Source organism: Pezoporus wallicus, unplaced genomic scaffold, assembly GCF_028554395.1.
Source record: "Pezoporus wallicus isolate ANWC-B61680 ecotype Strahan unplaced genomic scaffold, APGP_CSIRO_Pwel_v1 contig_3487, whole genome shotgun sequence".
NCBI classification, from domain to species: domain Eukaryota; kingdom Metazoa; phylum Chordata; class Aves; order Psittaciformes; family Psittacidae; genus Pezoporus; species Pezoporus wallicus.
Genome location: NW_026636018.1, coordinates 1,069,413 through 1,090,777, shown reverse-complemented (window position 1 = coordinate 1,090,777; position 21,365 = coordinate 1,069,413). Strand labels below are relative to the sequence as shown.

The following is a 21,365-nucleotide window of genomic DNA, read 5'->3' as shown; positions in this document are numbered from 1 at the left end:
TAAATCTCTGGGACAGCAAAAACGGTGCTTAGGTAACAGGGAGCAGGAGGATTTGGGGGAGGTAGGAGGAGGAAATAAAAAGGGGAAAAAAATTGATTTAAGAGACTTAATTTAAATAAACCCCTCCTCCCGCTTCTCCTCATTGGTTTCCTTTTGTCCTCCATATTAATAAGACTATCCAAGGAAAAGCTATTGGTTGTGTACCCCCTTCCCTTTCCTCAGGCACTTGGGGGAGGAGGTGTTTGCATTTCTCCGCAGGACCAGCTCGCTTTGCAGAGCATTGTCTGGGTATGAGAATCACACACACAGCAATACAGGAGAGAGCACACCATAGCCTTGACTCGCAGGCAGAGCATCTGGTCCAGCCTGCACACCCTTCTCCTCCCACACCCCATCCCTGCTTCCCTAGCACAAACAATAATCCCCTTTAAAAAAAAAAAAAAAAAAAGAAAAAAAAAAGGAGGAAAAAAAGTTTGCAAATCTCCTGCCTCCCTTCCTTTTATTTTTTCTCCTTGGTTATTTTTATTTGTTTGATTGATTGTTTCCTTGCTTTTTATTTTTATTATTTTTAATTATTATTTAGCCATGGCAAATTCCTTCACGGCCAGGACCTGGCCCATCCCCTGAGCAGAGGCAGCCTGGACATGACCAGCAAGAGAGGGAGGAGGAATCTGGATTCCCTTCGGAGGCGCCGACCCCTCCTCCGCCTGGTGCGAGCTAGGCGGGGGGAGCCCGGCTGCGGCCGCTCACTTCCACCGCGGGCAGGGGCTGGACGGTTCCGCCGGGGAACTGGCCCGTGTCCCCCCGCCGCCGGCTCCCGCCCCGCCCGGCACGGCGGGGATGAAGCATCGCCAGCGCCGGGACGGATCCCTGCTGCAATGGTGAGTGCTTTCCGCCGGGCTCTCCTCCGACCTCCACCAGCGCGGCTCTGCGCCGGCTGCCCCCGGGCAGGGGCCGCAGGGCAGCAGCCGCCGGGCTCTGCCCAGGAGCCGCCAAAGCCAAGCGCCGCTCCCGCAGCCGGCTTTACCGGAGAGGAACCGCCGGCTTGTCTTCGAGTGGCATGGATTTACCGGCGCTCCCCTCATCTTCCTCGGGTCCTGGGAATACTTCTTTTAGGGGGAATTGCATGCAAGCTCTCTGCCCTTAGCTAGAACTGTAGGGTCGGAGGAGGCGTCCGCGAGATAGATCTGATTCTTTCCAAACAAATAAATCTCCCTTTGCAAGTGGTGACGGGTTAACGTGCTCGGTATGGGAATCACGTCTGTTTTTAACACAATATGGCTGGTAAATAAAACCTGATTGCTAACAGACCCGGTGCTGCTGTTGGCATGTTTTAGCTTAGGGCTCCCTTTGCAGTTCTGCATCCTCACCTGCCGCAGAAACTCTGATTCACCCTTCAAGCAGTGCACCAGTACTTCTCTATTTTTTACTGTGGGGTAGTAGTAAAAATTGCTGTTAATGTGACTTTGACCCCTGCTTGCATGCCTCTGCGCACTTCTCCTTATCAGTATTTGAACAGCTGGTTCTAATAATACCATCTTTATGCAAAGCACATCTTAAGTCGGAGGAATAGCATACAGGACAGACTCTTTACCGCTGTGTTGTGAATTTAACATGAACAGTTCAGGTATGTATTGGAATCTGAAGAGTTTACAGACAGGAAGAGAAAGATAATGCAACATGCCATTCAGGACTGGAAAATGCATGAAAAAGAGAGAGATTTGTTTAGTGGCATACCGGTGTTTGTGGGTCCCACTTACATAGAAGCAGGTTTGGAAGAACTCCCTGGAAGTCAGCATCTTTCCTCTGCGTCTAATCTGCTGGTAAACAGATTGTGGCCTTTAGCTTGAGGAATATATTGGAGTAATACTGGAGGTAATTATGATAATAATTAAAAATATAAACCGAAGTGAATAAGTCAGCAAAGTGACCTGATTTTTTCCTAGGATATTATGGATTACTATCCATTTTATGTATGCTAATTACAGTGCAAGTGCTGGATTGATACAGCAATATGCAAGGTAACTTAAGTGTTTTTTTGGTTGGGTGGTTTTTGTTTTTGTTTTTGTTTTTTTTTTAATCTGTTGGTGTCAACAACAAATGGATTTTCATTTGATGTTTTTTGGGTACACAGCCATCTCATTTCTCTATTCAGTCTATGCAGCGCTGGTCAGGTACAGTGGGGAAACGTTTCCATGGCTAGCACAGGCTAATCAAAGGGAATGTGTGATTACTTAAGGTTACTGTCAATGACAGCACGAAGGCAAAGTCCCTAAAGTGATGTGCATGTAGCTACAGAGAAAGAACGCATTATACAGACGTCTGTACTTGGCTAATGCAAACCACGTTGGAGCTGTCTTAAAAGAAGTTGTCCTGTAGGATGGGTAAGGCAACACTGCTCCAATTTGATGAATAATTAAGAAATGCTGTTCAGTGTAATAATGGGAGTTGGATTAAAGTTGATGTCTCTGTTTGTGTCTTGATTACAGTTCTGGGTTATAGTCTTCTATTCCCCCTCCCTCCCCCACCCCTCGCACCATTTTTATGTGCTGAGGGCAGTGGTTGCTGGACCATTTAGGATAGCTAATATGTTATTGTACCGGCAGCCTATCTCGGACATTGTGAGTGGAAGGTTTCTGTTGTTTTGTTTTCTCCAGTCAAAGGTGTGCGTGTGCAGTGACTGGAAGGGTAACCACTGGTACTGAGCAGATACAAGGTCATGGGGGATTTTATGTGTGATAAATATATTTATCTTCAAGCAGGGAGCTAGCATTGTGATCACTCCTTGGCTTTCGCTTTCCATCATTCATTGTGATCCCTGGAGGAAAACAGGAGGGCTCTTTCCTCCCTGTAGATTTAAGATGTCTGCTGCTTGCATGGTGGTGCCACAACCGCATGTAGCTCTTTAGATCTGTTGTTGTTAGTGTGTATGTGAAGCTCATAAACACGAAGGCAGAAGCTTTGTTGTGGGAAGCTACCAGGGAGAGAAAATCAGAGATTTCTGAGATTGTGGGCTGCACTGTTTATCACGTTCAGACCTTTGTTCATCACATCTCTCTTCATTTGGCTGACTGAGCCAGCATCTTGGAGATATTTTTTTCTGGGGTTGAGTTCCATATGTGCCTATGCCTTAGATAAGTTGAGACCCATGTCCCCAAGATGATTCATTTGAATCTAGCAGATTTTGTTTTCCTTTCCTTCCTTCTGAGCACACTTAGTACAAACATTCTAATTCCTAAATTAGCTCAGATTATCTTTTAATGAAACCAGAGTATTTGAGTTAAGAAGCACTGAGAAAAAGTAAACTCAGGACAGATGCATGCTGTAGCTCGTATCTGGTGGAAAAGCCTGGGTGTCTTTACATTTAGTCCTGATTTAATAGAGGAGTTATTTACTTGCCACAGTTCTCAGAGGAGGTAAAATGGTATCAGGATATACAAGTCAGTGGAGATACTGAATTTTATTTTACCCCACTGCTTGGCCTAGAGAGTGCAGCCTCAACCTTTAAGTCAGCAAAGTGTATTTTTGTGTTGGCTCATGCTCCTTTGTTTCCATTCTGTCTTCTTTCACATCCAGCCATCCCTTATCACCTGTGAAGACACTGGGGGTGGGAATCAGTACACACCGCCATCAACAGGATGTTGGAGTGACATTTCCACAACAGTGGAGAGGTGGAACAGCTCTACTGAAAAGGATTTAAACACACCAGTGAGGAACTCCCACTTTTTTCCTATCCACAACTTTTAAGTCATCTTTGCTGATAATATATCATCAGGTATAGCTGTAACACCACGCTTTCAGAGTACTCCTTCTACCCAATATACACAGCAGCATCCCTTGATGAGATTCTTTTCCAGTTTCCTTAGTGCTGAACTTGTTCTATTCTCAAGGAATAAATGCTTTGCATACTGAAAGGTATTTGGTAGTTTTTCACAATACTAACTAATACTAGATAGAATTCATGTGTCTGTGGTGGCTGTTAAAACACTGTCTGGATTGTAATTGAGTGGGCACAAATATATGGGAAGAAAAACGTGCTTCTATTCAGAATGCCTCATAGCAGAATATCCAGTCCTCACCCCATTGCTTTTCTTGTGTTTTATGCTCTATCCACCTTTTGCTCTCTCAATTTATTGATCTGTCTTCTTAGGCTTGAACTTTTATCTCCACAAGACAATCTAGGAACTCATAAAACAAACCAGATTGTTCAAGTCTTGTTTATGTAATTCACTGCAGTTCATTGATTGTATCCCCATGCAAGCTGATTGGATGACCTCTAGAGTAGCCAGATTAATAATTTCAGGGTAGAACTTCTTAGGAGGTGCTAAATCATTCCATCTCCTGAAGGAAAGGTAGACACATTATCACACAGCATTTAAAGCTAACATGGTTTTGTGCTGAGGAATATTCCCTTGGAAAGGTTCCTGCAGAAATATACAGAGGCAGTTACAGGGACTTTCGTTTGCTGCTCTGATTTTATGCTGCTGTTGAATCCAAATTCTTCTGAGATAATTACCGCATGAAATGAGCTGATTTGCATTTGACATCAGAGTTTATCTGCCCTAGAGACATCTTGGCAGTCTCATTCCTGCCCATTCAGGTGTCAAATTTTACTCTTGGATGGCTTAATGCAGGACTGTGTTCTGAAATGGCTCTGATTTATTTAATTGACAAAAAGAGTTTTAAAAGGTGTGAAAACTTTTACTTAATACCACTCTTAAAAACATGCCAAACAATCCCCCAAACAACAAATTAACTCAATAACTGTAGGTTTTGTTAGTGTAACTCATTATGCGCTCTAACACTGACAGAAAAGGGTACAAATATTTACATGGCCTAATTCGTCTTCTTAATAGTTATGGTGATAGCAATAATAATTTCCTTTATAACATCTTTGGAATATCAAATTCTAAGAGCTCCTTATGGAACATACATTAAACTTCTGCCACTGGTTTAACACCAGCCAGCAGCTAAGTATTGTGTAGCGGCTCACTCACTCCTCACCTCCCCGCGCCGGTGGGATGGTGAGGAGAATAAGAAAAAGGTGAAAAACACGGCTCAAGATGAGAACAGCTTGATAATGGAAATAATGATAATAATAACAATAACAACAATAAGAACAGTAACAATAATAATAAGGGAGACAATAAAAGTGGGAGACGAATAAAACCCAGGACAGACAAGTGATGCACAATGCAACTGCTCCCCATCCAATGACTGATACCCAGCCTGCCCATGAGCAGGGATTGGTGGCTCCCAGCCAGCTTCCCCCAGTTTATATACTGGGCATGATGTGCCGTAGTATGGAATACCCCTTTGGCTAGTTTGGGTCAGGTGTCCTGTCTTTGCTTCCTCCCAGTTTCTTGTGCCCCTCCTCGCTGGCAGAGCATGAGAGACTGAAAAGTCCTTGATGTACTACTGGGCAACAAGTAAAACATCGGTGTATCAACGTTATTCATACTAAATCCAAAACACAGCACTGCGCCACCTACTGGGAACCCAGCACAGCCACATATATTTGCAGGTTTGCCCATCGAATGTTGGGGAATTTCAGAAAATCCCCAGTCACAGTGGCTTTTGCACTCCATTAGAAATGACTGGGTCATAATTGCTCAGGAGCTGCAAATGGAAGGATAATTATAGTCTGCTATCTATGATTTGTTGGGCCTGCTAAATGGAGCTGAGGGTTAGGGCAGGGAAGACCCTTTTAATCTGCATGGTGGGTTAATAGCCTAATATTTTAAATTTTTGTTCTTTAGCTCCACAGAATGTTAGGCAAGTTGTGCTACTTTCTTTTCCTGCAAGGGACAGTATATTGTCCTATCTGGTTGGGTGGGGATTCTTAAGGAAAAATGCATTTTTCGTATCATGAAATCATAGAATCATAGAACAGTTTGGGTTGGAAGAGACCTTGAAGATAATCTAGTTCCAACCACTGTGCTATAGGAAGGGACACCTTTCCGTAGACCAGGTTGCTCAAATCCTCATCCAACTTTTCTTGAAAGAAAATATGATAGAATCAAGTTTTTCTTTTGCAGGGAGTAGATATTTCATTAGGTCCATCTCTGAGGAGGTATACATTTTCTCATTCTCGAGGTGAAAATTTGGCCCCAAAGGGTCCCCTGGCAAAATTATCTTTCATTTCATGTGGAAGAAGGCTTTCTTACTCAGGAGAAGTATTTTGCAACCTGGGTGATCTACTGTCACTTAAGTATCTGAAAACTACATGATCACATCCAAGCTCATCACCCCAATTCACTATATTGTAAGTAGGCACTGTGGTTCCTCTCATCCTGAAGTGAGTCAGATGTTTTAGCCTATGGAGGTTCTCGCAGCAGCTGGCTCAGAGATACACATCCAGAATCATTGAGATGAATCCTTCTGTGGTATCTCAGAGATAGGAAGTTGCTCCCATCTTTGCCTCGGGGGAAGACTGGTGAATTTTTTGCTAGTTCATACCAATAGGAGATTTTGATAGATACTAGGTTTTCTGTAAAAACATGCCTGCTGTGGTGGCCCCCACATCTTCCCTTTATTACACCAGTGGCAGACTCAGGCTGGCCCATGCAGGGAGAATTCATGCCATGTGTCCCACCTATTCATCTCTTTTTTAAATTGTTCATTGATTATTTTAACTCTCAGAGGCTTTCTCAGTGTATCGACACTTTCTGTCTTCAGAGCATGCTCAGTTACTAAGAGGGATTTGCCAGCTGAAGCTTGTATGTAATTTTGTGAACAGGTGGGGATATGTCAACACAGGGACACATCTAGGACAGCTACATGATTTTCTGCAGGCAGATGCAAGCTTGTTCTGTGTGTTCTCTGAGCCAGCCAGAAGCTGTGCAATGCTCCAAGCCTCATCAAATGTATCCTATTTGTGAATAGCTACACTGTGAGCTGCACCAGACCTCATTAGCTTAGGGCTGGCACCTTGTGAAATACATTTTGACCAGCTTGGAGCACTTGACATGCTTAGAATTAGGTGACCTAAAAGCCAGCTTTTTGCCATAAAATCAATACCTCAGTGTTTTCTTATATCACATTCACTGTCTGTTTTAAGGTAACAAAATCCCTCAGACAGTTGATAAATGGGTTTAACAAACACCTTCCTCCTTAACTATGGCCTTTAAAAATATTTACTGAAGTTCAAATAGTAAATACCTAAGATGTTGGACACACAACAGAACTTCCTCTCTTAGAGCTGGCCTAGAAACAAATTACATAAAGAAGCCAGCACAAGTGCATTATATAAAGGCCCAAGTTAAAGTTAGTAAAGTTACTCATTTCCTGTGTTTTAGAGAGCTGGATCTTTGGATTCCTTCCAGAAGTTTTGTACTCTAACTTAAGATGCAGAGGAGATGAGAGAGCATCTGAAATACCACAGATGCTTAAGCTCTTCATGACTAAGGCTGTGAATGTGTCACAGCTGTCACTGGAGCCACAATCCACACTCATTCATTCCAGTTGCATGAAGTTTGACAGCCTGGATGGTGTTTTTGTGCTAGTGAATGGGTTAGTTAGCCAATATGATTACGTACAGTGGGTGAACAGCTGTAACGACCTTCATTAGAGAATAGTACTTGGTGATTGCAGAGGAGAGAGCAGCATGAAAAGCCATTATTAGCCATGTTGAAGCTGTTTCTCTACAGCATTCAAATCTCTGGACACTGCTCTGTATTCTCTATTTTTTTGTTCTGTGACTTGCTCTTTGTACCACAGCTGGATGTGATAATGATGATCATGGAAAAGACCTTCAGAGGCTACCAAAGTCTGAACGTTATACGGAAGAGGAGAAGATGTGAATATCACAGCCTTTTTGGTTACCTTAGCAAGTGTACCCCTGACAGATTTTCACCTTTGATATTCAGCTCATTCTATTTCTTCTCTATGGAAGACTTGCAGGTCTCTTCTGCTACGGCAGTTTCCATTGCACTGACCAGAAACAGGATTCAGCTTGCAGATTAGACACCTAAAGACAGGTGTGAGTTTTGAAATGTCTACCTGTTTTTTAGCTGTATCTAAGAACATAAGTTCCTGTTACAGTCAAAGGAGATTTAGGACATAGTTCAGTCACCTGAACACAGGTGTGAAGTGCCATTTGAGATCCCTGGGGTATCTAACATCCACAAGGGGTCTGTAGGTATGATGCTGATATACACCATGTCTTCTACCCTCTGTATGAAGGCAGGTAAAATATCCTGGGGTATTGGTGACATAAAATAGCAGTGTTTAGGCTTCTGATTCTGGCCCCAGGCCAGCACCCAGTCAATGTAGATAAATTAAGTATCTACTACAGAGTGAGCTCTGTAACTCTTTAGCCTGAAAAATCTTCAATAAATGCCACTGAGATGGTTTAATCTGCAGTCTGAATCCTGTCCTGGGTTTCTGATCCGTCCTGATGGTTTAAAATGTGACCGATCAAATCTTGGCCTCAGTGCTATTACCACATACACAAAGAGCTCAGTTGATTTTCATATATTGTCATGCAGGGCTTGAAAATTCCCTTTGGTATTGCTGTTTTGGGATATCACAGTTAAGGCACTGGGCCATAAAAGAATTACTACCTTGCAGGTGTATCTACTTAGCTCTAAATCATTCCTGGAGTTATTTTCCCTGAGAAAACTTTGAGACTGCATTTGCCTTTCTGCAGATACAGCTACCACATGCAGCTCCTGGTCAACTTGTGATTGAATAATTCAGAAAGTGTTTTTCTGCATACATAATTTATGGCTGAAGTATTCTCAGCCATCTTTTAGTATGTCGCCTTGTACAACACCCTGCTCAATGCTCGCTCTGTCCTTTTACCTTAGCCATTCTCCATCATCCATTCATCGTCACTGTTCTGATCAGAGGAAAAGGTGAATCTATGGTAGATGTGCTGGGGTCATGCCTGCAATCTTGCTTTACTTTTGTTATGAAAGCCTGAGTGAATGTTTTCACTTTATCCTGACACTTATAGGTGTCCAAGACACACCACTTTTGTTACCCATCTTTCTCTCCCTCTTACTTCTAGGTTCTTTGAATGTTTGTGCTTCACCAGCTTGAGTCTGGAATTTTTCCTTGTGACTAATTTTCCCAGCTTCCTTGAGATGTAGGTTCCCTCAAGCTTTTGCATCTTTAACGTGAAAAGACCTTTCTGTCCAAGTTCCTTGTGGGGAGTGAAGGCACCACAGTTCCTAGTGCCGTTGACTTTACTACCTGATAGTCTCAGTTTCTCCACACTCTCCTGTTTGGAATAAAGTATGCCAGCTGCACACCTAATTTGGTGAAGGTCTGTATTTCTTTTCTTAGTTTTATTTCTTCTGGCACGTTCTCCATATCCAGAAAACATGGAGGTTTATGGTGGTTTATGGTGATTAAAGCAAAACACAACCTACTTAAAACTAAACTCTTTGATGCATCAGGCTTTAGTATTATTCTGATAGACACAACTTCTTCAGGCTCTTCCACGGAGCTTTGTGGGCATCAGTTTGAAAAACCGCTAAATTAACTCTCCTTGAAAGAAGTTTAAATAAACTTTTCAAGAACCGTTTTATCTGTAGCATCTTGACCTGACAAAATAAGCCTTACATATTCATAGTGGAAGCAATAAAGGATTCTCCAAACTAAAAGCCTCTCTTTTTACTCAGTTGACTTGATTTTTTTAATTTTTTTTATTTTTATTCTGATAGCTCATTAAATTGACCTCTTGCTTTCCTTCCCATTGTCCCTACTGAATTGGAACAGCAAGGGCATAATTTAGCCACTCTATTCCCAAAGAGCTTAGGTGACAAACCTCAATAAGTAGGCTATGTATTTTGCAGCATTTTCATGTATACCACTACTGCATTATGCAGTACAATGGTTGTGACCTACTGTCAAATCCATTCGCAGCCACAAAAAAGTTTAGTGTGTGAATTGCCATTAGAAATATGTGTATGAAACCAACAATGTGATAGTTCAATCACACAGATCAGATAATTTGTAATACATAGCTGTTTTCTTAAAAGGTGAAAAAGAAGTTCACCTGAACATTAACGTGCCATTAATTTCTTCACTGGCTGGAGAAGTTCTCGCATGATATTCTGCTTAATGAATTGACAGACTATTCTGTGCTGCATGCCATATACTGAAATGTCAAAATCTAAAAATCCTTTCATCTAAATCATAGGTTGTGTGAATTTTCAGACAATTGTATACAAGTATAACCAATCATATCATGTATAATCAATCATGAGAAATTGTACAATTTCAGAAAATAATATACATACGACATTTTTGTGTTCGCAGATTTCTGAGTGGGACTCAATGGCTGTTTATTATATGCTGCCTTTATAGGCAGTGGAGTCCAGGTCTCAATTCTTTTGATCCCAAAGCAAGTTTCTAAAATAATTAATGTGGACATCCTTTTTACCTCCATTAGCTGTGTGGGAATACTGGCAGTGAGTGCAGAGAAAACCACTCAAGGTGATCTAAAAAAGTTAAATGAGATCTGCCCATTTCATCTGAACTGGCCAAATTGAAAAGAATATGCAGGTGTGTCTGACTGCATGTCCAGGCTCATCCATATCACTCATTAGAAGCATGTTCAAACTTGCATTTTATAAATCACCTTTAAGAGTTTTAACCCAAAACATTACAGCTTGTGATTCATGGGCTTGTTCCAACCTGCAAAATTTTTCTCGTTCCTGCCGTGTCCTTGCCTTTTCCAAAATGCATCACCCTAGTGTGTTACAACTTCTGTGTGACCAAAAAATCACCACGTTTAGCTCCTCAGTATTTACATTTAGCCTGCAACAGGTAAAAGATCAGATCAGAGATCATAACCTGTACTACAGAAAACAATGTGCATTTGTATCAGGAAAGACAAAGATGAAGAAGACAGACTTGAAGATGATTGAGCCTCTCTTGCTGTTTCATATGTGACTGCCCTGAACGTATAATAATCTCCATCTTTCCTCAAAATGCGTCTTGAGATTTGGCTTCCTTGGCTGGTGGAGCAACTAAGATTAGAATGTTGTCCTGTCGTTCTCCTGCCTTGACTTTCAGCACTTCTAAATACTATATTAACCTTCATGGCAATTTTTCTCCTCTAAGATCAAGAAGACTAAAGAAAATGACTGATGTAAGGGGACATGGAGAAAAAAAAAACACAAACCCTAACAGGCTCTAAACGAAACTGGTAGTAGTGACATCGTCTGAAACTGACCTTAGCCTTCAACAAAGACCTAGTCTCTAAATAGATATAGAAAATCCTCCATACTCAGTGAAATGAACCATACTGATTTGCCACCCTATTTCATAGAATCATAGAACAGTTTGGGTTGGAAAGGACCTTAAGATCATCTAGTTCCAACCCCCCTGCCATGGGCAGGGACAACTCCCACCAAACCATGCCACCCAAGGCTCTGTCCAACCTGGCCTTGAACGCCATCAGGGATGGAGCATTCACAACTTCCCTGGGCAACCCATTCCAGTTCCTCACCACCCTTACTGTAAAGAACTTTTTCTTTATGTCCTATCTAAACTTCCCCTGTTTAACCCGTTACCCCTTGTCCTATCACTACAGTCCCTAGTGAAGAGTCCATCTCCAGCATCCTTGTCAGCCCCCTTCAGATACTGGAAGGCTGCTATGAGGTCTCCATGCAGCCTTCTCTTCTCCAGGCTGAACAGCCCCAACTTTCTCAGCCTGTCTTCATACGGGAGGTCCCTGTGGCCCTCCTGTGGACTTGTTCCAACAGTTCCATGTCCTTTTTATGTTGAGAACACCAGAACTTCACACAGTACTCCAAGTGAGGTCTCACAAGACTAGAGGGGCAGGATCACCTCCTTTGACCTGCTGGTCAGACTCCTTTTGATGCAGCTCACGATACAGTTGGCTTTCTGGGCTGTGAGCACACACTGCCAGCTCATGTTTATTTTCTCATTGACCAGCACCCCGAAGTCCTTCTCCTCAGGGCTGCTCTGAATCTCTAGTATTTATTAATATTTATTTATAATAATAATATTTATTAATAATGTTTGATTTAATAATCAAATGAACAAAAGAGTAAACAAATGCACATTCCGCAAAGTACTTTCTGCTTCCCTATGTGTCATGCTAGTTCAGTGCCCTTTTTGCTATGTGCACTCTTTGTTCAACTGGGATTCAGGCTCTTCTTACCAAAGCCATGACTTCAGCCAACAGTAAGGTGAGATCCATGAATGGCATCTCTATATTTTCATGCCTGGCTTTACAGAGTATTTTATATGATTATACACCTGATTTAAAAAAAAAGAAATAAATCCTTCATAGATTTAAATAATTTAAAAGTAAATATTTCTTCTTTTCCCAAAGAAGATCTTGAAAATGTCACCGCAATAATCCTAAATTGGTACTTAGTAAGGAATGATCTCTGGAAAACTCACAGCCTCAGAGCTCTTTTGTGCTCAGAGAAGCACAGGCTTACCATCAAATGTTTATCGATCACAGGTTTTGCAATGTCCCTTTTTATTTTTATGATACACAATGACAGAAATTTTTGTTTCCTTTTAAAGGTAAAATAAACCTCCCTTGATGTGGAAGAAACTGCTTTCAGTAAGATTTGTTCAGCAATGGTGCATTTGCTTGACTCATTCCTGGCATGAATACCAAGTAGACTGGAAATTGTTAGGAAAACAGATAAAACACTGCTGTAATGGCAGGAAAACAGGAAGAATCTGCAGTAACCTAGGAGAGTCTGATTTCCAAATGAGTTACTTTCTATGCAACATTTAATAAATAAGATATTTAACAAATAAAGGCAAACACCACAGTTACAAACAATGCTCAGGGAAATCATGGCCCAGAGGCTGTTCTCATAGGCAACTACTAATTTGTAGTAAAGCAGCTTAGCGGAATGAATAAAAGTGATGACATGTTGCTTGACCTCAAGGCCAAGGAAAGGTCCCAGTCCCAATGTAGTTGCAATATTAAAATCCAATTTTCTCTCGCCTCCACTATGAAACCACCACTGGTACTTGTTGGCTGCTCAGTTTGCTTCTTTGAGCCCCTTCTTATTGACAAGTAACTTACAAAACACTTCTGATACAGAGGTGGGTGATGAATTTAACATAAAGCAAAGGCTCCTTGCTGGCTGGCTAGATAGATTTTTACCTTGGTAGAGGATTGCTCAGTGGTTATTGAATTGTTGCCATTGACAGATGGATTCACTGTGGTCCAGCTGTTTACTTGGCAAGACCAGCTTTGCTTTTAGACCTTTTAAGCATTTTTGGTCTAGAGGCAGCAAAAAGGAGAGTTACAGAGAGCCAGATCTTGGTTTTACATAAGAGAAGGGAAACAGAAGACTAGGGACTACAAGGAGCTAGGGACACATCAGAAGTAAACTTGCCTATAGGGAAATGTTCTGGTTCTTGGATAAACATAACAGAACATAAGCCCTCCTTGACACTGCCAAGGAACCTTAGGAAGTAGAATGTGAAGTGGGCCCCTGTTAGTGGTAACAAGAAAGGATTTTCAAAGCTCAAACACTGAAATTGTTTTATATTAGTGACATCTTTCCACATATTCTATATGACCCATTATTTGTAAGTCTCTGCTAAGTCCCTGCTAATTAAAACAAATAATTCTGTTTCTGTCTGTTATAAGCCATGTCTCTTTTCAATGAATTTAGCCACTATTTGCTTCTTAGTCTGAAGGAGAACTGGTGAAGAGTTATCTGCATGCATGCTTTTGTTTGAATGTATTTCAGAATATGTTGTTTATCACTTTCTTCGGGATAAAAGGAACTCTACAACTGTGGAATACATTGGCTGTGCTGATGCTGAAAAATTAAAGACCACTAAAGAACATGCTGGATGTCTGAAATTTGCTCACTAAACTGTTGTTAAATTATTATTAAATTAATGTTAAATTATTTCCATGGTATTTGGAATAGTTTTACAGACAGGTCAACTAAAATTCTTCTTTACAATTCCTGGGAACACTTCAGAGATTATAAAACTTTATACATAATTCCCAATAGGCCATTTGCAGATGGCCACTCTATTTGAAAGGCTGAAGGGATTAAAGAAGCTATGCGTACCCTGTTGGACTCAATTAAAAAAAGTAAAAACAAGCACCTAAATTATTTCCTGGGAGCTGTATTCATAGAGGGGAGGTGATGTATGGCTGAAAACATCACAAGAGACCAGGCAAATTCTCCCTTGTGCCTCCCACATTCTCTAGCTCCTGTGCTTTTCTTGTCTCCTGGCAGTGTTGTTGGACTGCAGAGAGGAGTATCTTAAGGCAAAATCCCTTGGCTTAGTCATGACTCTATGCTTTGATATCTCATGTTGTGACAAGTCTGGACTATGGCTTTTCTGGAGCTTCAAAGGTCAATCTCCACATGAAGTAAGGACTCAGCTGAGACAGAGCAGGAGAAATCTCCCTTGGTGGGCAGACCTGATTCTCCAGAGAGTTGGGAAGCATGCTGGAAGAGAGAGTTGGCTGCACATCAAGCACTTTGTACACTCAACTTGCAGATTCCTAGGAAGTTGTTTCCTTAGTGACAATAAAAACAAGAACAATTTTAGAGTATTTTCTTCATGTCTGTTTTTAGTCTTTTACAGTACAACTGTCACTTCTCTGCAAAGAAAGAGTGTTTTTTTCAGTTGCCTTTTCTCTTTTGTAGCTCAAACTGGCACATAGGAATTCTTTTTTATAATAGGGATCTGTCTTAATACTGTTGGCACTTTTAGATCTGCAGACAGTGTGAGAGCTGAAGAAACAGATCTTGCAGGATTCTTAATGTGTCTGCTAAATGGTAGCAAGTTGGGAGGTTATCTCTGTAATGTGAGTGGTGTCTGCCATATATGGTAGACACACCTTAAAGCCTACTCAACTCCAATTAAAAGGTACTCACCAAATCATGAAAGTAGGCTTATAGCAGGAGAGAGAATAAGAAAGCCAAATAGAAAAAACAACATAAAACTGTTTTTAAGAAAAAATATTGACTTTAAGCTACCAACCTACATATTTGCCATTATGCACAGTAGTTTCTGAAAGCACATTTTGGAACCTGATTTGGGGAGAAAAATAAATGAGCTGCAGAATGGAACTGGTGTAGCAGTGAACCAAATTTTTGTTTTAATATTTGCTGAAGAAACCTTGTCAGATGAGCACTCACTCTGCCTTCTGACAATTAAAGACCCCAAGCGCAAGCAGAGGAATTTATCTTTGATTTCCAAGAAAACATGCCTGACTGAAACTGGAACAAAAAGTTTAGAAGCTGGGAGAACTTTCAGAGGTCATAAGATTCTAGTAAAATGGAGGTGTGACAAGGAAAAAAGTGAAAGGACTTATGAGCTGTGACAGAAGGAAGTTCTACAAAGTGAAACCATAAAGATAGTACTAAAGAGCAAACTCTATTACCATGTCTGAACTCGGAGTGGTCAGTGTAAGCTTCCTGTTCAAGCAAACAAAAGCTAGGCATCTACAAAAAGTGACTGAAGTCAAAATATGGTTTGTGTGTTGGAGATGTCTCTTTCTTTTAACAGTAGAAGGAGTTTGAAATAACTCTGTTTATAATTTAACTGCTAATTAACATGAGGGAACTCAAGCCCTGGTGACCAGGAGCAGTACAGTCAGTTCAATAACACCACATATGATGATATGCTGTGATGTCCTTTTTTCAGGACATCACATAATTATAAATAAAATTAAATGTCATGAGAAACTTTATTTTTCCATCCTTAGTGCAGTGGGGCTTAAAACCTTGTGTGCGTGTTCATTTCCAAATGTGGTTTTAATTTCTGTTGAATTCTAACGCAGCAAATCATGATTAAATTACAGATTCTTATAAGGTAAATCAGAATGCATCTTATAGTATGGTCTAAAAATTATTTTTAAAATGGTAACTAATGTACATGTCCACTTAAAATCTTCGTGAAATACCTTCCCCAGGTATCAAAAAGAATTGCCAAACTCTGTGTCCCAAATCAGTTATTACCAACTTTTCTTTTAGGTAAAAAAAAAACCAAAAAACAAAAAACTAAAACTGAAAATGTAAATGGCAAATGGAAATATGGTTTTCCCATTTCCTATTTTTACACTTTGATTTGAAGCATTAATTTAAATGGAAATCCCCGATAACTAAGCAGCAGGGTTAATTGAACTCAAAGTCCTGCTTTGGACTACTTGTGGTGATATCCACATATCAAACCAGTGCTTTTCAGTCAAATTTCAGTCTCTAGTGAACTCTTCCTTGCTCTTATGCAAGTACTTTTTTTCAGTAACTCACCACTGTTAAGTGCCTCCAGCCTAGACTTGAATCTTTATCCTTTCATCAAAAACCTGATCAGGTTTGACTCAGCTCTGAAACGCACGGATGATGAAATCTGAGATTACAAACTGTGCACTGCATGTGTATTTTACATTTAACCACTCAATAGTATCTAAGAAAATGAAAGTGATTTTTCTTAGCTCCAGCCTTCCGGGCTTTTTTGTGGGTGAATGTATTAAAGCAGAATACCAAATCAGGAATTAAAAGACTTGCTAGGTTAAACCAGAGAAATCCCACATCGGATGCAAAATGATATGTTGGTTATGTATTGAGGAAGGAAGAAGTAAGGAAGATGAAAAAAAGAACTACAATAAGAATGTAACAAATTAAATTGACAATGCACCATTTAATGTGCATGGTAAGAATACATTGATTAAATGGCAAATGAAATAGCAGGAGAATTTGCTGCATATTTTCTTACTGAAAAACATTCTTCATCACAAAATTAGAATATATTCATTACTAAAAAACATTCCTGCCTTCTCTGTCGAGAGTGATGAATCTGCCAGTTGATAGTTAAAATTATAAGTATCGAGAATTAGGAATAGTACATACAAGAAAAAGGGAGGAAGAAAAAGAGTTATGTTATATGAAGATCTTGGGTTTACGAGTTCTGTAGTCTGAAGTCTATGTAAGTGCTGTGAAGTTCTATAGCTGTCTGAAGACACCACCACCTCCAGCCAACTCCACCATCTTGTCACTATCTCTTGCATCTGCCAGCTGAGCTGATTGCATGAGCACTCCTTAACACAATTGTGTCACATTGACCTTGGTTAGTAAAGCCTTATTATTTAAGCTAACTCAATTTATTTGGTGTAAATTGGGTTAGGCAATGCTCGTACAGTCAGCTCAGTGGGCAGTTTGTAGGCAGCGCAGCACGGATTAGTGTCTCTAAGCTGCCTAGGAATAATGTTCTTTTCAGCATGGCTACAGCTGGAGAGGGATGTCCACAGCCTAATGCAGATGTCAAGAATTGGCAGCTGTTTGAAGCACTGCTATGGGATTTATACACAATGGTGGTAGGCATCTCATTTCTATAGAGGGTCAGCAGTAGGAAAGAATTATTGTTTTCATGAAGAAATCTCAACCACCTTTCAGCTAATGTAAACAAGTTTTGTTAACTTGCTGGAAAATAGTTAAAAAGGAGAACACTGTGAAAGAATACCAAAAAAAAGTGTGTAATTCACTATATTTGTAATCAGAGGAAATACAGCTGGTAGTCAGAGCTAAATTAATCTTATGTGTATCTGTAATACTAAAGCTGTCTAGGTATGAAGTACTCATTAGTGTTAAAGCCATGACCCCTTGTCCTCGTTAGTAATGGGAAAAGGGGTAGTGGCTTTAAACTACCCTCTAAAAAGAGGGTAGATTTAGATTAGATATTAGGAAGAAGTTCTTCCCTGTGAGGTTAGCAGGGCAATGGAACAAGTATTCCAGAGAAGCTGGGGCTGCCCCATCCCTGGAAATGTTCAAGGCCAGGTTGGATGGGGCTTTTAGAAACATGGTCTAGTGGAAGACCTGCCTGTGGCAGGGGGATTGGTACTAGATGATCTTTAAGGTCCCTTCCAACCTAAACCATTCTGTGATTCTATGATTTCTTACTCAAGTCACTCATAGCAGTAGTTGCTACTTTTGTCTTCACAACATATGGGCCTTTCATTTGCTTTATAGCTTCATTGATATGCAAAATAAGAATGGTAACCCTAGTGCAAATATGCCTTTTGTCTTCAACAACAGTGAATATTTTCTTCTAGGTAAAATAATCCTAAAAGAGTAAGATTTCCTTCAGGATGTCTTTACATGTCTGAACAAACTGGGGTGTTAGGTTTGCTTTGGAAAACAGATTAAAAAGGCAGATTAAACAAACCCCACATTAATTTCCATTTTAGAGAGATGCTGATCTGGTTTACAAGACAAGGAGGATGATGGCCTGTTGGATTGGATCTGAATGACTGACACTAAATAACCTATTACTGTACTTAGGGTTTATTCACTTACATATTTATGACTTGTACTTCCTAATGGTCTAATTTTTTTGGGGTTTCTTTGTGTGTGTGTGTTTTGTTTGGGTTTGGTTGGTTGGTTGGTTGGTGGTTTGTTTTTATTTTTTAGCAGAATTGTTTTAATGTAATTCTGCATTAATTTGTTTTAAAATTATTATTATTTTCATTACTGGCTTGAAGATAATACAGAATACCAGCACTCCTTTGCAGAACATAAGCCAGAATTATTTCTGTAAAACCTGTGATTATTGCCCATCAAAGAAGATTTTGTGATCATTTAGATCCAAGCAGTGCTGGATGAAATTAAACAAACAAAGGACATCTAAATTCATGACACAAAATTTTGGTTTCATCTCAGTTAGAGACATGAACACACCCAAAATGTGCAAAATATTGGAATAATTATTGTCTGCCTCACACAGCGTTTTCATTTCATGGCTCTTTCTGAATAAAGCAGTCCTCAGTAAAATATCCAGTTCTTTGGGCATGTCTAATGGCAGCCAAGCTGTGTCCTGGAGAGTCCTCGTTGCACAGTGACTGTGTACCATCCTATCCAGACACCATTACAGAACTTATTCTGCTTATCCAAAACAGCCTCACACTGTGCTGACTTCAGGTTAGCAGACATTTCATTTTACTTGCTGAATGAGGATCATTCTCTTGCTTTCTTTATGTGTCCCTATCCTGGTCTCCCCAGTGAGTTACACATTTCAGAGCAACATACAGACTCATCCCATGCTTCATTTACTCCAGCTGCCAACAAACTCTAGGGACAGAAGTGAACTCCAGGATATGGTAAAAGAAATACCATAAAATGTGAACTCATCTTTTCTGCTGCATGGGGAGGATAACTTTTTTTTTTGCCTGGTGCCTCAAATGACATCCTTGTCTTTGCTGCAGAATACGCTCCCAGGGGACAGCAACAAAAGACCTTGAGAGGCAGGTTCACTAGAATGGGCTGAGCCAGAAAATAAATGTAAATGTAACTCAGAGTTATACTGTGCTGCCACTATGTAGTTCTTACAATTGCTTTCATGTTTAAAATCAAGGATGTCTCAGAGGTTATCAGGCTATTAGCTGATGCACAGATGAACCGTTAAACTTTGGCTTATATTTTGCTAGCTGACTCTTACAACATACCACTGGAGGTCTCTCCTTTACTTGGTTGTCCTGGTCCACCTTTAATTCTCTGCCTTACTGACGAGAAGAAAGCCGAAGAAGGCTACTTGCGCATAGCTCTCTGCCATCTGCAGGCACGAGGTTCATTAATAATGCAGGATGCAGAAATGAGGGCTTTGGGACATCTTTATTTCTCGTCTTAATAAATTGTATCCTTTGCAGGCTGCTGAAGTGGATCTCTGAGTGCTGGAGATCAATAAAGCTTTCTCTTTCTTAGGTTACTTCTCTGTTTAAAATGTTTTTTGTCAAACACTGACTAGGCTGGGCAGGTGTATCTGTGAGAAACCAACCTGTGAAGCTGTGCTTGCCTACAGCAATGTTACTGTAGTTATTTTAAGAGCTTAGAAGAAATCCTCTCCACAGATCATACAAGGAAATAGGAAAATACTGGAGAACTGCTGTATTATATTCTATGTTGAAACTGTGAGATCTTTGGCCAAAATCCTTTCATCTAATGTGTTTACAAAGTGTCAAAGTTTCATCCCTAAAGTGCTTGAAAAACACATGATGATCATCATGATGATAGATCCATACCAGCGCTTAAAGGCCACAGATTTTAGTTAGTTGTTTGGGGATTTTTGGTGGTTTGGTGTTTTTTTTTGGTTTTTTTTGGTGGGATTTTTGTTTGTTTGTTTGTTTGTTTTTTCCTTTTTTTTTTTTTCTTTTTTCCCAAGCAGCTACCTAAATAATCTTTGCTTTGCATGACTGATCCATCAGCTTCTCAAGCCACTGTTTGTTTGGTGTCATTTCTGCTGAGCTTAAATTACATACTCTGAAAGGGTTATCAGGCATTGGAACTGGTTTCCCTGGGAAGTGATGGAATCACTGTCCCTGGAAGTGTTCAAAAACCATGTAGCCCTTAGTGACATAGTTTAGTGGTGGACTTGGCAGTCCTGGTGTAACAATTGGATTGATGAACTCTAAAGGTCTTTTCCAGCCTAGTTGGTTCTATGATTCTATGATTAAACTCAGGGTTGGTGCAAATGAAGACCTGAACAGAATTTAGATTTGCACTAATGTCAGAAAACCAAAGGTAGGAGATTGGAGCAACACTCCACATTATTTGACCTTAATTTGCAGCCTGATGTGAGATGCTACTAAGCTCAGTGTAGCTTTGGCAAACTTCTGCTGTTTGGGCTGAAATTTTTAATGTGTGTCAAATCTCTCTTCTTTCCTTTGCTCCCTCCTTTCCTCCTTTGTGATAGAAAATACAGAGAAATAGGACACAATCTGATGCTTTGAGGTAATAATACATAATTTACTTGTGCTCTGAGCATTTTCTCTACTCCTTTCTATGTCAGACCAAAGGAAGGAGACTTGGGCTGCCTTTTGAATAAGTAGGAGCTTTTCTGCTGAGGCCTGAAATCCTTCTGTCTGTCCATGTGTCTAAGCCACTGTCACTCTCATCACCCACTACCAAGAAAAGCCTTCAGTGTCTCTCAATTACCAGGAGAAGGCAAGACCAAGAACATGTTGCAATTTTCTCTTTGCAGTTCTCTTCCAGAGACATGAGCGTATTCTGTGCTTTATGGTGGCTGGGTAGGAGCCAGCTATGAGTCAGAGGCCATGTGATTGGGTGCCTATGTCTATTAGTACTGCAATAATCCATGTGTCAGAGAAATCATTTTGCAAAATACATTATATAGGGTCCTCTCAAAATTCACACCTTTTTTGATTATCCTTCTCTCTCTGGAAGGCACTTCCAGGACTTCTTTTTACTGATGGTGGAAAGCTTTATTCTAATTCCCAGTTTAACATCTTCTTATTCCAATAGTGACTTTAATTTTAATTGCTTTTCTTCCTCCTTTGCTTATATTTCTGCTATTCTCAGGGCTGTCCCTACTCAGCACAGACTCTTCTGAGCTAATCAAGTTTTCTGCTTTATTAGATCTCTGTTTGCAAA

The 21,365-nt window shown here is 40.4% G+C and overlaps 1 protein-coding gene across 10 annotated transcripts in view; it reads left to right on the top strand.

The window, feature by feature from the left end:
- Positions 1-207: 207 nt before the first annotated feature.
- Positions 208-21,365, top strand: part of ADCYAP1R1 (ADCYAP receptor type I) — a 137,937-nt gene continuing 116,779 nt past the window's right edge. For 9 of the 10 annotated variants that reach the window (XM_057398934.1, XM_057398941.1, XM_057398940.1 and 6 more), the window contains exon 1: positions 563-881. The gene's annotated coding sequence lies outside the window, so the exon portion shown is untranslated. Of the gene's footprint in view, positions 289-562; positions 882-21,365 lie in introns of those variants that run through there. The other variant, XM_057398930.1, reaches the window with a different exon arrangement.